The sequence below is a fragment of the Lathamus discolor genome, chromosome 4 (assembly GCF_037157495.1).
Source record: "Lathamus discolor isolate bLatDis1 chromosome 4, bLatDis1.hap1, whole genome shotgun sequence".
Lineage (NCBI taxonomy): Eukaryota > Metazoa > Chordata > Aves > Psittaciformes > Psittacidae > Lathamus > Lathamus discolor.
In genome coordinates this window covers 126308013-126323485 of record NC_088887.1, presented here as the reverse complement: position 1 = coordinate 126323485, position 15473 = coordinate 126308013, and positions in this window count along the sequence as shown.

Genomic DNA, 15473 nt, shown 5'->3' with positions numbered 1-15473 from the left:
CTGCAGCTTGCTGAGAGAGCTGCTCGGCAGCGCGGGGCTGGATGCTTCGACAAGCAAGAGGAGATGGTTTCCTGAGAGCTTGTTTGGAGCAGGGAAGTGCTCCCCTGGAGAGTTCTCTTCTCATCAGACCTTTCCCAAGCCTGGTTAAAGTCTCAGCAGCTTCCAGCAAGCAGGAGCTTCCCAGCTTCACTGCATGGAAAAGCCTTTCCTTCCCCTTCGTTTGAGTTTGCTCGCCTTGCTCCACTCATCTGGGTGCAAGGGAGATGGGAGGGGGGTTGCTACCCTCTGATGCCCACCCTAACCCACCTTAATCATTGCCTTCAATCACAGAACCCCAGACTGGTTTGTGCTGGAAGGGACCTTAAAGCTCATCCAGCTCCAACCCCTGCCATGGGCAGGGACCCCTTCCACTGGAGCAGCTTGCTCCAAGCCCCTGTGTCCAACCTGGCCTTGAGCACTGCCAGGGATGGGGCAGCCACAGCTTCTCTGGGCACCCTGTGCCAGCGCCTCAGCACCCTCACAGGGAAGAGCTTTTGCCTTATCTCCAGCCTGAACTTCCCCTGTTTCAGTCTGAATCCATCACCCCTTGTCCTGTCACTGCAGTCCCTGATGAAGAGTCCCTCCCCAGCATCCTTGTAGCCCCCTTCACACACTGGAAGCTGCTCCGAGGTTGGTCACCCATTGCCCAGGAGACCCAAAGAGCCTCCTGCCCCTCAAATCTCCATTTCCCAGCTCCCAGGCAGCTCCAACCAGCGGCAGATGCTTCAAACCCAGTTGAGAGGAGCAGGAGTTGTGCAGCTGTGGCGCAGGAGGGGAGGCCGCGGCCGTAGCCGCTGGAGCTGGGCTGGAAACCGGCCCCGTGTTTCCCTTCTCAGCTTCATCCTTCAACTGTTTTGGCAGCGCTGCGGGTTTCTAGGACGCTTTCAAAACATTTCCCTGTTGCCTGGCAGGGAGGAACGGAGGCAGCGGGGAGGAATGCGGGGCAGGAATGGGAGGACCGGGAAGGTGAGGGTGGCCGATAGCAGAGCCCAGCGCCGCATCCATGGGTACGGCTTCAACCCGCGGTACAGGAGGGGACCCCAGCAGAAGTGCTTAGGACAAGCTGGGATGCATCACATCCCTTTTCCTTGCTTCCTTTTAAAGCTGTCGTGGGAGCAAGGGGGAAAGTCGGCAGGTTTGGGTTGGGTTGAGCCTTCGGAGCTGCTTCGTGTTGGTGGGAGAGGAAAGGGTTAGGAATGCTCATCTAAAGCTATGGAAGTGCAAAAACGATGCCCTGGCCCGTGGGCATGGGTGTTTGGTCACTTCTGGTGGTCTCTTGGCTGGTGAGGTGTTCAGCCACTTGAATGGGAGGAAGAAACATGGCCTGTGTGAGCAGGCAAGCAGGAGGGACATGCCATGGGGGAAGGACGGGCATCCCAGAGGAGAAGGAGGGGCATCTCATGGGAGAAGGAGGGATATAATATGGGAGAAGGAGGGATATAACATGGGAGAAGGAGGGATATCTCATGGGAGAAGGAGGGGCATCCCGCAGAAGGCAGGACATGCCCTGGGAGCAGGTCTGATATTGCAGCTTCCCAGTGTGGCTGCAATTTCCCTCCGGGATGCTCTAACTCAGGACTGTCAGCAACTTTGAAGGCTATATGGAAGTCATCAAAAAGCCCAATCCAGCTGGAGGATGCAGCATCTCTTCATGGTGGTGGATGCCAACAGGGCGGGCGGGGGAAGAGGTCAGGTAGGGTTGGTACCCACTGGGTGCCTTGGGGACATGGGAGGATCTTCCCAGCAGCCAAACAGGCTCCAAAGCAGGGCTGATCAGAGGGTCACAGAACCCCAGGCTGGTTTAGGTTGAAGGGACCTTAAAGCTCCTCCAGCTCCAACCCCTGCCACGGGCAGGGACCCCTTCCACTGGAGCAGCTTGCTCCAAGCCCCTGTGTCCAACCTGGCCTTGAGCACTGCCAGGGATGGGGCAGCCACAGCTTCTCTGGGCACCCTGGGCCAGCGCCTCAGCACCCTCACAGGGAAGAGCTTCCTTATATCCAATGTAAATCTCCCCTGCTTCAGTTTGAGAGAGAGAAGTGTTGGAGGTGGGAGTTGGGGCTGGAAAAGCACCATGTCCCTCTGTCCATCCGTCACACACAGGTGCTCCTATATGAACCTCCTTGTGCCCTCCCTGAGGTTAGTGGCATCTGGGGGAGCAGCACCCAAGAGCCACAACCACGCTGGTGGCTTGGTGGGTGCTGAGCACCCAAAGGCACCCTCTACCCTTTTTCCACTCACCCCTGCAACAAGAGCCTACAAGTGGGTGCAGATGGGGCAGTGTTGCTCTCTGGGCCTACATCCAGCTGGCGAAGGGGCACTTGGAGTAGACCTGATGCACGAGATGCTCACTGGAGCACCTGCAAGCAGAAGACTTGAAGAAGAAGAAGACTTGATCTTCTCCCCATTGCTTCAGTGCAGAGCTTTAGCCTCTGGGTGTCTTATTTGTCACTCCCCAGCAGTGGCCGAGGGGGTATTTTTAGCCCAGCTTTCATTTCCTCCCCATAGACCACATGTGATGTCCCAACCCTCCTACTCCAGCAGCCATGGGGCTTCAGAGCAGGGGGGCAATGGAGCTGCCGGGCTTCAGGTCACTCCCTTTTCCTCCAACCTCGTACATACCCCTATTATTGGCGGCACTTCAAACTCCAGCATCCTCCTTCCTGAGGAGGATGCTTATAAAGACCAATTTGGGTGCTGCCACGACCTCCCAGGCAGCAGGAACAAGCTGCCAGGCCCTGAAACACAAGGATCCTGTTGTGGCCAACAGTGCTGCTTCTATAAAGACCTTAAACGAACACAGCACACCGGGGAAGGTGTGTTAAAATTAACCCCTTGGCTGGGGCTACGGGTGCTGTGGGCAGCACAGGCTGGTTCCCAGCAGGCCTGTGGTGCCGGTGGCTGTGGCTCTGCACCGCAGCCCATGAAGGGAAGGAGAAAGGGGGGTCACAAGGATGCTGTGAAGCCCCATAGGCTCTCAAGGTCAGCCTTCCTCCCCTGCGGGGTCATCCTCAGCTTTGCTGCTGCTGAGCCCACCGATGGCTGGCTTAGAATAGATGTTGAGTTCTCTGCTAAATTTGGTGCTTTCTCTCCTGCATCTTCCCCTGGGACTGCCCAGAAACCAGTAAACAAGACTGAGATTGAACAGACGAACACAGCAAGGTCTTATTCAGAGCCAGGACTGGGATTTACATCAACAGGAGGTGCTGGAGAAGGCGACCAGGATGAGACGTTGCCCTGAGCATGGTTGATGCTGCTGGAAGGGGTTGTGCACTCACCCTGGCGTCCAAGAGAACAGGTAAGAACATGCCCTGAGACCAAGGCTGAAACAGCAGCAGTGACCCATCCATAGGGGCAACAGCACAGGAAGGGATGTGGAGCTGGTGGGGCCAGTCCAGAGAAGGCCACGGAGATGCTGAGCAGCTCTGCTCTGGAGCCAGGCTGAGAGAGCTGGGCTGGGGCAGCCTGGACAAGAAAAGGCTCCTGAAGGGGAGACCTGAGAGCAGCTCCAGTGCCTAAAGGGGCTGCAGGATCCATGTAATGATCTAAACCTAAAATGGCTCTTGGGAAGATGCTGCCCTGAAAGGGTCTCATTTCTCCATTTGCTGGCGAAGAGCTGGGCAGGCAGGAGCCCAGCCATGGCTAGAACCCTTGTGATGGGACACAGTGGGCATGGGCAGCTGCAGCACGGGTCCAGCCCGATGTGGAAGCACAGCCTGGTACCACAGTGGGTTTTGCCCTGGCTCCCCCAGCTGGAGGCTGGTTCTTGGCTGGGCTGGCAGGACCTCCATTGCATTCCGTATCCCCTGCTTTTGATCTGTTCCTCATGGAGGACCCAGCAGATAAAGGCCACAGAAGCTCAGGAGCCAGTTCCCTTTGGTGATGAGGGAAAAACCTTTTTTAGGTCATTATTCTTGCACTCAGCTCCCAGCAGCAGGACCATGGGGACCAGCACATGGTCCCAGCCTGGAATCCCTTTGTTCCCCCCAAAATACTTGTTCTTAATATGGGACTTTTGAACTCACTTCCTTCTTCTCCTGCTGCAAAATAACCTTTGTGTCATAGAATCATAGAATGGTTTGGGTTGGAAAGGACCTCAAGATCATCCAGTTCCAAACCCCCTGCCATGGGCAGGGACACCTCACACTAAACCATCCCACACAAGGCTTCATCCAACCTGGCCTTGAACACTGCCAGGGATGGAGCACTCACAGCCTCCCTGGGCAACCCATTCCAGTGCCTCACCACCCTCACAGTAAAGAATTTCCTCCTTAGATCCAATCTAAACTTCCCCTGTTTCAGTTTGAACCCATCACCCCTTGTCCTGTCACTGCAGTCCCTGATGAAGAGTCCCTCCCCAGCATCCCTATAGGCCCCCTTCAGGTACTGGAAGGCTGCTCTGAGGTCTCCACGCAGCTTCTCTTCTCCAGGCGGAGCAGCCCCAACTCCCTCAGCCTGTCTTCATACGGGAGCTGCTCCAGCCCCTGCTCATCCTCGTGGCCTCCTCTGGACTTGTTCCAGCAGTTCCATGTCCTTTTTATGCTGAGGACACCAGAACTGCACACAGTGCTCCAGGTGAGGTCTCACAAGAGCAGAGCAGAGGGGCAGGATCACCTCCTTTGCCCTGTTGGTCATGTCCTCAGGGAGATGACCAGCTGAGGTGACCCAAAATATAGCACTGGGAATGGAGATGGATGCATGGACCTCAGAATGCCAGTGCTCCTTGTGGGTGCCACGTGCTGGGGGATGCTCCATATCCAGTTGAGCCCAGCAAGAGGTTTGCTCCCAGACTGCCCAGGCATGGACAGGAGAGCACACACACAGGGTATGACAGGATGTGTCCAAGATGTGCATGGTCCCTTGGAGATGTCCATCTAAACCAGCGTTTCAAATGGATGAAAGAGCCAAACTGAGCCTCTCCTCAGACCCCAAACTGCACGCACCCTGATTTGGTGGGTTGGTGAGGATGGGAAATGCAGCATTCCACCTCCACAAGACCCCAACAACCCTCCTTGAGGACCCATCCTGCTTCCTGCCCTTTGGAAGTAGGTTGGTGGCATCCTCCTGCACCCAAGTCACCCCTTAGCAGCATCCCATGGTTACAAATCCCATTTCAAGCAGACCAACATCAGGTCCATCTCAATCCTCAAGAAGAATCATAATGAAGGTTGGAAAAGACCTGTCAGATTACTGAGTCCAACTATTGACTCAGCACTGCCAAGACCACCACTAAACCATGTCCCTAAGTGCCACGTCTCCACATCATTTAAGTACCTCCAAGGATGGTGACTCTACCACTTCCCTTCCTGCAGAGGATGGCTGCAGTTCAGCTTCTCCGTTGTAACCCCCCATTCTACCATCAATTTTCTTGCATTTTCCCCTATATTCTCATTTAAAACACCATTAAACCCAAACTGGGCACAAAAAGCCTACCCTGAGGAGTGCGGAGCTCTGGGACTGACATCTATCTCTCTGGTTACGACTGGAACCGGGAGGGAAGGTGGGAAATTGGGTCCACATGGATTTCTCCGTGACCCTGGGTAAATGCAGGCTGCTGGTTGATGCTCCATCACGGACATGTATTTCATTTAACCTCCAACCAGCTGAGAGAGGAGGCGCTTGCTTTCCTATGTCTAACCCATGATAACCCACCCCTGCAGAGGCAAACCAGCCCCAAGGCTCACTCCCAACTGGTGTCCTTGTCAGGAGGCCAATATTGTTATCTAGGGCCTGGCTGGTGTTTCGTATTTGGATCTTTGCCACCGCAGCTAAAATAACTCTCCCACCACTCCCAGCATTTAAAGGTCACGTTCCAGGGATTAATCCAGAGTGTCTCAGGCCTGCTCCTTGGCTTGGGATCACTGATGGGACTGATACGGACCAAGAGCATCACGGTGCTGGGTACGCTCTGGGACCCCAGTACAAGAGGGACGTGGAGCTGTTGGAGCGAGGCCAGAGGAGGCCATGGAGCTGCTGCGAGGGCTGGAGCAGCTCTGCTCTGGAGCCAGGCTGAGAGAGCTGGGCTGGGGCAGCCTGGACAAGAGAAGGTTCCTGAAGGGGAGAGCTGAGAGCAGCTCCAGTGCCTAAAGGGGCTGCAGGGAACCTGGAGAGGGGCTTGGGACAAGGGCCTGTAGGGCCAGGCCAAGGGGAATGGCTTGAACCTGCCCGAGGGGAGACTGAGCTGAGCTCTTAGGCAGAAGCTCTTCCCTGGGAGGGTGCTGAGGCGCTGGCACAGGGTGCCCAGAGAAGCTGTGGCTGCCCCATCCCTGGCAGTGCTCAAGGCCAGGTTGGACACAGGGGCTTGGAGCAAGCTGCTCCAGTGGAAGGGGTCCCTGCCCGTGGCAGGGGTTGGAGCTGGGTGAGCTTTAAGCTCCCTCCAGCCCAAACCAGGCTGGGATTCCGTGATTCTCTGTGTGCACTCCCAGTGCAGAAGAGCCCTTGGCCAGGAGCAAGCAGGTCTCCAGCACTAGGTTCAATGTCCTCAGCAAGCTGGGGTCAAGCTGTCAGCAACACTCAGCTAAACAGAAGCCAGTTCCTCCAGGTCTAACGGTTATTTCCTTGTAATTCATGGACTCATGGAACCATAGATTCTATTCACAAACCTTCTTCTAGCCCTTGGCCAAGCAGCCTTGGGAAGCCCACACTTTGGAGGCAATAGTTTTGGTGTGACCACTTTGTTCAGTTGTTCCTGTGCTTGCTTTTTGCCCAGACAAGTCCTGGAACCAAAGGAACAGGTTTCCAAGCTAAATACAAGCAGAAAGCAATTGAGTGCTTGATGAAAAGGTCATCAGCTGGGGAATCCCTAACTGAGAGGAGAAATTGGGCCTCAGGAGCAGAGGATGTGTAGGCAAAGAGAGAGGGAAGGGGAAGAGAACTGATGACGCCCTTATCCCCAAGGAGCAAGAGAGACAGTTGATAGTCCATGAGTCAGAAGATGGAGAAGGAAGGAAAGCAGGACCTGCACTGTGTTCTCTTTATTAGAGCATCATTTCTTCAGCTGGATGGACCAAACCTGTGGCATCCAACTTTGGAAAACACAGCTGGGGACAAGCATTCCCTACGTCACCCGGAGCAGTTCCCGGTGCAGGATACGTGACAGTGGTACTCCTTGGGATTGCTGCCTTCTTTCTCTTCCTATAATGAGGGCCTGCTTGACTGAACCTGGATTATCACGGTAACATCGCCACTACTCATATGTCAGGTTGAGTACAAAGGAAAACTGCTCCACCATGAGCAGGCTGAGCAAACTCCATCCTTGGAGGTTTCCAAGACCCAACTGAATAAAGCTCCGCACAACCTGGTCTGACCCCACAGCTGCCCCTGCCATGACCACGATGCCTCCTGGGGTCCCTTCCAACCTGAATTATCCCATCATACTCCTCAGATCAGGGGATCCCAGCAGGCTAGGGTCAGGATGAAGGTACCAACACGTCAGTGATGCAGCAGCGCCATGGCCTGGTCCATAGTGGCTCCACTATACGGAACCCTACGTCTCTGTCTCAAACTGGGTGAGCAACAGGGAGTTTTGCTGAGACCAGCAGATAACCAGGTCCATGTTTTTTAGCTACCATCTGGATTTCACCATGGAACCCCTCACGAAAGCCAGTAAGCTGTGCTTGGGCTGTTCTATTAGAAAGGCATCACATAGAATCATAGAATGGTTTGGATTGGAAAGGACCTGATGATCATCCAGTTCCAACCCCCTGCCATGGGCAGGGACACCTCACACTAAACCATCCCACACAAGGCTTCATCCAACCTGGCCTTGAACACTGCCAGGGATGGAGCATCTCGCATTAGAGACATTCATGAGAACACCCCTCTGCCTCTTGTTAACATCCTCCTTTCATTTAACACAGATTCTCCCCCACGGTCCCTATCTGTTAATACTTTGTGCCTTATTTGATATAAGCAGGTGTCTGGTTTAGACATCTACTGACCAAAGGCCCATTTTACCCATGGCATAGGACCTCATGCCAGGCAAGCCAGGTCTTCATAGAATCATACAACAGTTTGGGTTGGAAAGGACCTTAAGATCACACAGTTCCAACCCCCCTGCCATGGGCAGGGACACCTCACACTAAACCATCCCACACAAGGCTCTGTCCAGCCTGGCCTTGAACACTGACAGGGATGGAGCACTCACAGCTTCCCTGGGCAACCCATTCCAGTGCCTCAGCACCCTCACAGGAAAGAATTTCCTCCTTATCTCCAACCTGAGCTTCCTCTGTTTCAGTCTGAACCCATCACCCCTTGTCCTATCACTGCAGTCCCTGATGAAGAGTCCCTCCCCAGCATCCCTATTGGCCCCCTTCAGACACTGGAAGCTGCTCTGAGGTCCCCACGCAGCTTCTCTTCTCCAGGCTCAACAGCCCCAATGTTCTCAGCCTGGCTCCATACAGGAGCTGCTCCATCCCCTGCTCATCCTCGTGGCCTCCTCTGGACTTGCTCCAACAGCTCCATGTCCTTCTGATGCTGAGGACCCCAGAACTGCACACAGTGCTGCAAGCAGGGCCTCACCAGAGCAGAGCAGAGGGGCAGGATCACCTCCTTGATCTTCCTTTTAGCGATTCAGGGAGGTCTCTTTGGAAAGGAGAAGCTGAGCTGCAGGATGAATGGGTGGAGGGTGGTCACCAGCAGACACTGCCCAGCCTGTTCCAAGTCAAGGGGAAAGCTCTGGGTTGACAGTGAGATGGACCTCGAGCAAGGTACCCATGGAAAACAGATGATGGCTTTGCTCCCATTCAGGGTTTGTCCCACCCATTGTGGTACAACCTAGACAGGGCCTGGGGGCACAGAGTATGGTTCACCCATTAGGATGCTGAAGGACACCCGGGACATGGTCTGGATCATGAACCCATCATTACCCTCAAGCTGGTAGCTGAAAACTGAAGCACAGGCTCACGGAGAAACAACAAAGCACCTCATTGTCATGGGGATCTACCTCTTCCTGGATAGCAAACACCACGAGGAGACCCTTCCCTTAGCTGAAGTGCTTGCAGGTGCTTCCTGGTGATTCCGGGCATGGGGACTGGCCAGGTTTTCCCTCTCAGTGCGTCATTCCTGGGGCGGCCATGGCAGAGCCTTGGGATGTGCTTGGAGCCACAGCAAGGCTCTGTTCAGAGTAAAGAGACTGTCTGATAAGAGCCCCCCTGGAATAGATGTTTTCAGGAGCAGGGATTTGCAAGGGAAGTGGAGGGAGATTTACCTCCCGATAGGCAGCCACCAGGGAGAGGGATTGCCTCTCCCAGCCCCTCCAGTTTCCATTGCAGTGAGTCACTCACCTTCCTGTGGTAGGAGGAAACCCTCCTGCTCTCATGGAGACCTACACATTGGCTCTCCACCAACCTTTCCTTTGTGACGATGCAGCTATTTTGGGATACAATGACCCATTTTGGGATACAATGCCTTGTTTCTTCCTATGTTCCCCAGGGCCAACAATGGGAATCCCCGGCTCAGTGGTGACCCTCCATAGGACTCTTGCTCCGTGCTCCCTATCCCATCCCTATGGTCTGGTTGGACCAGTGGAAAAAGGTAATGGGCAACTCAGGGCAAAGCTCACTGCTTGTGTTAACCAGCTCAGCAGAGCCCTGGAGCCCAAGACAACCTCTGCATCCCCTCACAAAGAGCAGGGTGAGGGATCTGTGGTCATCTTCCATGTGCCATGAGGAGGTGGGACATGGTCATCTCGCATTGACACGGGTTTAGGGCACCTGAGGGACCTAATACCTAGCTGATGGGTGTCCTCTGCTCTTAAATTCAGCCCCCAAAGTAAGCCTAGGGTCCAGCTGGGCCTTGTGACAGGGGTGGAAGTGTGGGACCAGCACCCCCAGCAACCAGAGCACAAGCTCAGCACCAAGCGTTGACCTCCTCCAAGGTGCCCGTGAGCTCTGTAATGGATGCAGAGCAGCACCACAGGTGGAGGGTGGTTGACCTTCCCTGCTGCAAATGCACTCTTCTGATCTGGGGGCAACTTGGGGCCACCAGCTGCCTCCAGCCAACCACCCCATCCTGGCCTATTGCACAAGGCCACCATGTCCCAGAGGCAGGACCATGCACTTGTCCCTGTCGAACCTCTTCAGGTCCCTCCAAGTCAACCGTGCTCCACAGCCTGGTTTTGTTCCCAAACCCGCTGAGCATTCTCCATCCAACCATTTGGGTGGTTACAAGAGTGATGCTTGAGCATGTCCTGGTCCTCCAGCCCTCGCTGGAGCGTGCATGAGAGGGTACCAGAAGTGCAGCTGCAGTGGGACATTGCGTCTATGGGATCAACAGCCCAGAAATGAGATTAACTCTTCACATCCCTTCTCCTTCCAGTTGTCCCGTTCACTTCCCAATGAGTTCATGGTCTTTAACCACCAGGGAAGAGAGAGGAAAAGTCATCAGGAGTTTACACTTGTTTTAAAGGGCTTTTCATGCTGCTCATGCGTGTGTGCTGGGTACTTGTGGGGTCAACTCAGCACCTGGGGATGCTTCATTGTTGTAAACTCCTTATCTAGAGGGCCTCCTTCATGGGATGGTGGCCCTGAACCTGTTCCACCAACATGGAAACACTCCCTGCATCCTGCTCCTTTAAGCACTGGGTATTCCCTGCCCAAGAACCACCTAATCACTCCTTCCATTGAGGTGATGTCTTGTCCTGCCACTTTGGTTCAATGCCCATGAAAATGCTGATGGATGCTCCTTGGTTTGACCCAGCTCTTCTCTGGCACCCACAAGGGTTTAGGGAGCATGGATTGGACCTAAGGAGGAAATTCTTTCCTGTTAGGGTGCTGAGGCACTGGAATCGGTTGCCCAGGGAGGTTGTGAGTGCTCCATCCCTGGCAGTGTTCAAGGCCAGGTTGGATGAAGCCTTGGGTGGGATGGTTTAGTGAGAGGTGTCCCTGTCTATGGCAGGGGGGTTGGAACTGGATGATCTTGAGGTCCTTTCCAACCCAAACCATTCTATGATTCACACACAGGCCCTCACCATGGTTAGGGTTAGAGTTCAGCTGGGGTGAGGGTTAGGGTTGGGGTTAGGTGATGCTCCCTGTCCCCTGCTCTTCCAGTGTTTCATGGAGATCCCATATAGATGCATTACTTGGGTAGGGGATGGCCACTGCCCCTCACACCCACACCACTTTTTGGGGTTGCCCTGTCTTGATTTCCCCAGCCTTGACCATCCCTATAAACACACACAGGGACCTTCCAGCTCAAATCCAGCTCTTACGGGCATCACCTCAAGACGCCTGGCCAGCATCTGGATGGCCAGACTTACCAGAAACAGGTTGGTCCAAGGGGTTTCCCATCCCTGGACAGTGCTTTTTGCAACTGGAAGAGGGATGCTCAGGAGAGGAAAAATGCTCCCACATCCTGCCAAGGGCAACCTTCAGCCCAGGCACTGTTTTCTTCCCAACCTCATCCAATGAATCCATCTCAGCCAGGGCATGGGGATGCTCTGTACCTACAAAGTTCATCTCAGCTCGTGCAACCATGGCGACTACTCATGTCCTATAACCAGTAGTGATATCCCTGATGCTATCGCAGAGCCAGGAGCTGGGGGCATTAACAGCACAGGGCGTTCCTGTATTGAAGGGCTCCCTGTTCATGTCCCAACCTGAGTTAGGACTTGCCATGATCAGCACCCAAGCACAGCACATGAGTCAGCCATTCCCTGTAATACAGCCTGCAACATTTCGGGGCAGTCTGGGCATGTAGAGAAGCAAACAGCACCAGCAAAACCATGAAGGCAGCAGCAAGCAAGGATGGAAAACCTTCCATTGCACAGTTTAGATGCATCCATGCTATGAGCACACCTATGGGATGTTGGGGTTGATGGCATGATATTACTCATGCAAAGGCCAGCCAGATGCAGCCCTTTTGAGCTCTGTTAAGCAAGCGTTTCCAGAGGTGCGTCTTCCCCCTGGATGCTGATGGGCCGCGATAAGGCTAAGTTAAGCTCATGTTTATGCCTCGAAATGCCGGGACTTTCCGTATTCACAAATGGGCAAAGTGAAAGGATGAGCTATTTCATGGCATCAGGACCAGAATAAACTCGTGTTTCATTTCCTCCATGACTCAGAGATGAAAACTCACTCTCCGGAGTGGCTGTTGTGTTTGCCACTGTAACCTGTCAACCATTCCCAGGGGAGAAAAACCTTCCTCAGAGCATAAGGAATGTGCTCAGAGCAGAAGTGATTTGCTCTGGTAGAAGGCAGATCTGTCCAGTGCAGAGGGGATGCTCTATGCAGGTGATGCATAAACCCAGCTGCCTTTCAGCCAGCACACCGGAGCCCAGCTTTATTGAGGGCTGCTGGGGAGCTATTGGTAATCTGCTAAGGTTGAATGAATTCAGCTTTGGGAGAGCGATGTGAGGCTCTTGTGCCTTTTGTACGCGTGAGGAATCAGCACTGAAACGAGTGTTTGTACAGGGGTTGTTGCTGCTCTCCGATGCTCAGACTAAAAGCAGCAAGATGGATGTGTTCATAGAAGTCAAATTAGAACCATGGAATCCCAGAGGGGTTTGGGTTGGAAGGGACCTTAAAGCTCACCCAGCCCCAACCCCTGCCACGGGCAGGGACCCCTTCCACTGGAGCAGCTTGCTCCAAGCCCCTGTGTCCAACCTGGCCTTGAGCACTGCCAGGGATGGGGCAGCCACAGCTTCTCTGGGCACCCTGTGCCAGCGCCTCAGCACCCTCACAGGGAAGAGCTTCTGCCTAATAGCTCAGCTCAGTCTCCCCTCGGGCAGGTTCAAGCCATTCCTCTTGGCCTGGCCCTACAGGCCCTTATAATGGCATGTAAATACACAAATAAAACAAATAAGGGGGTTTCTTATTGTTAAAATGCTTTGATGAGATCTAATAATTACAGCCGCAATCTCTTTTCTCACTGCTCCAGGAGAACAGATATCTCTGGAGCCATTTGGTCTATTTTCTTTCACGTATTGGGGTTTTCATCTCTCAGAGCCCCACCTTCCCAATAAGATCATTTCACTGGCAAAACCAAGCAGCAGAAGAGGAAAGCCAGGCAGGAACTGGGCTGATCCGTGCGTTTCTCCTCATTTACAGCAGGAATAAACCACTTTTGCACTCAGGCTGGTGCTTTGTGGTCACTTTGCTTTAGTGACCATGATGCTTGGCCTCGGAGCATCGTCTCTAGGAAAGAGATGCGGTTCTTGATAGAGTTTAATAGGAAATAAATCCCATAGAGACACATCAGCACATTGCTCCCACCATTTCTCTTTCACAGAGGAAGTTTTAGTTCCTCTCCTGCGTGCCAAGGCCCGGGTCCAAGCTCACATCTCCCCCAAAGCCACCCCCTTGAAGCAGCGTGTCAGGCCCATATGCAGAACGGGGAAAAACATGTTGAAATTGGCTGAAGCCACACTTTCAGCTCTGCACCCAGTTTCATTTCCTTCCCAGCCTTGGCAGCGGATGGGTGACTCCAAGATCTCCACCCATTCATGCATGGGTACCCCTAAGGCCACCCATCCATCTCCTGAGATCCTCTCCTCCTCTCTCTATCCAGGTGCTCCCTTCCAAGCAGAGTCCAGTGAAGCACCACAAAGGTCATGGTTCCACATGGGGTTTTCATAGGAGCTTCATCTCTGTTTTCCCTTCTTTACTGGCACCCAGGGAGATGCCAATATATAGGGTCCCTATAAGGTTGATGGGACCCGATCAGGTCCCTTTAAGGTTGATGGAGCAAGTCCGGAGGAGGCTACGAGGATGCTCAGGGGCTGGAGCAGCTCCTGTATGGAGCCAGGCTGAGAACATTGGGGCTGTTGAGCCTGGAGAAGAGAAGCTGCGTGGAGACCTCAGAGCAGCTTCCAGTGTCTGAAGGGGGCTGCAAGGATGCTGGAGAAGGACTCTTCATCAGGGACTGCAGTGATAGGACAAGGGGAATTGCTTGCCTTAGGGTCTGGATGAAGCCTCAGATCTTTCAGGTGTGTTTCTCCAGCATGTTCTCCAAACAAAAGATGACTCTGGCAAGTCTCCTCCCAACCGTGTGGCCACCAGCTCCATCCTACTTTCTGTCATGCTTTATGCTTTGCATGATGATACCATCTGGATCACTGAAGCAATGGTTGGACCAGAAGAATTTCTTCCTTATATATTTTTCCACTGCCTCTGACCCCAGTGCTCCTGTAACTCAGCAACACTCCCATCCCTTTCTCGTTTCTTGAAAATGCCACTGATTCCTTCACTTTTCCTCTATTTCTGCCTTTCCCGTGAAGTGGGTGAGACCCTGACACCAAATATTGCAGCCAGTGGTACACAGATGAAGCCACGCTGAGGTTTTGCTTATTTGGGCAAGCTTGTGGGAGCCAAAACCATAGAATCACGGAATGGTTTGGGTTGAAGGGACCTTAAAGCTCCTCCAGCCCCAACCCCTGCCACGGGCAGGGACCCCTTCCACTGGAGCAGCTTGCTCCAAGCCCCTGTGTCCAACCTGGCCTTGAGCACTGCCAGGGATGGGGCAGCCACAGCTTCTCTGGGCACCCTGTGCCAGCGCCTCAGCACCCTCCCAGGGAAGAGCTTCTGCCTTATCTCCAACCTGAACTTCCCCTGTTTCAGTTGAACCCATCACCCCTTGTCCCATCATTACAGCCCCTGATGAAGAGTCCCTCTGGGGCATCCATCTTCCATGCAGGACACTGCTTCTTCCTCCCTTCCGCTGCCCCCGGCTGTAGGAAGAGAGGTAAAACAGAGAAATCGAGGCTGGGTGGGATGAATGGAGACGTCTGCATGCAAAAGCACCCGGAGGAACGCAGTGCCAGGGTCGGGGGATGGCTGGTGTTGATAACCAGGGACATGCCCAAGTGGGGAACCCTGGAAACGGGCCATGACCGAGCAGCCCAGGCAGCTGTGGGCTGATACGGTCCCTGTGTCACCAAGCCCTTGGGGCAGAGCAGCCAATGCTCTGATAATGGGAGGGTGCAGCAAGGTGCCAGTATCTCCACCTTCCCCCTGCCCCATGGGACAACCAGCTCTTCCCACACCACTCCCGATCAAGATGTGCCTGCTCTGAAAACCACCCAGTGCTGGAGGTGCCGTGTCCACCACTGACACAGAAAGCAACCCAATGGTCTCTTCCCCTTTGCAGCAGGCAAATAAAGGAGAAGAAAGGCTTCCCTGTGAGGGTGCTGAGGCGCTGGCACAGGGTGCCCAGAGAAGCTGTGGCTGCCCCATCCCTGGCAGTGCTCAAGGCCAGGCTGGACACAGGGGCTTGGAGCAAGCTGCTCCAGTGGAAGGGGTCCCTGCCCGTGGCAGGGGTTGGAGCTGGAGGAGCTTTAAGGTCCCTTCCAACTCAAACCAGGCTGGGGTTCTGTGACTCCTCGATCTTCTCCCAGCCACACATTCGTGAGCGCTGTTGAGTTCCTGGCCTCCAAAACTGCTCTCAGACACGTTGTTGTAGAGCCTCTCTCTAGGTGAATATTCACTCTCTGTCCAAGAAGG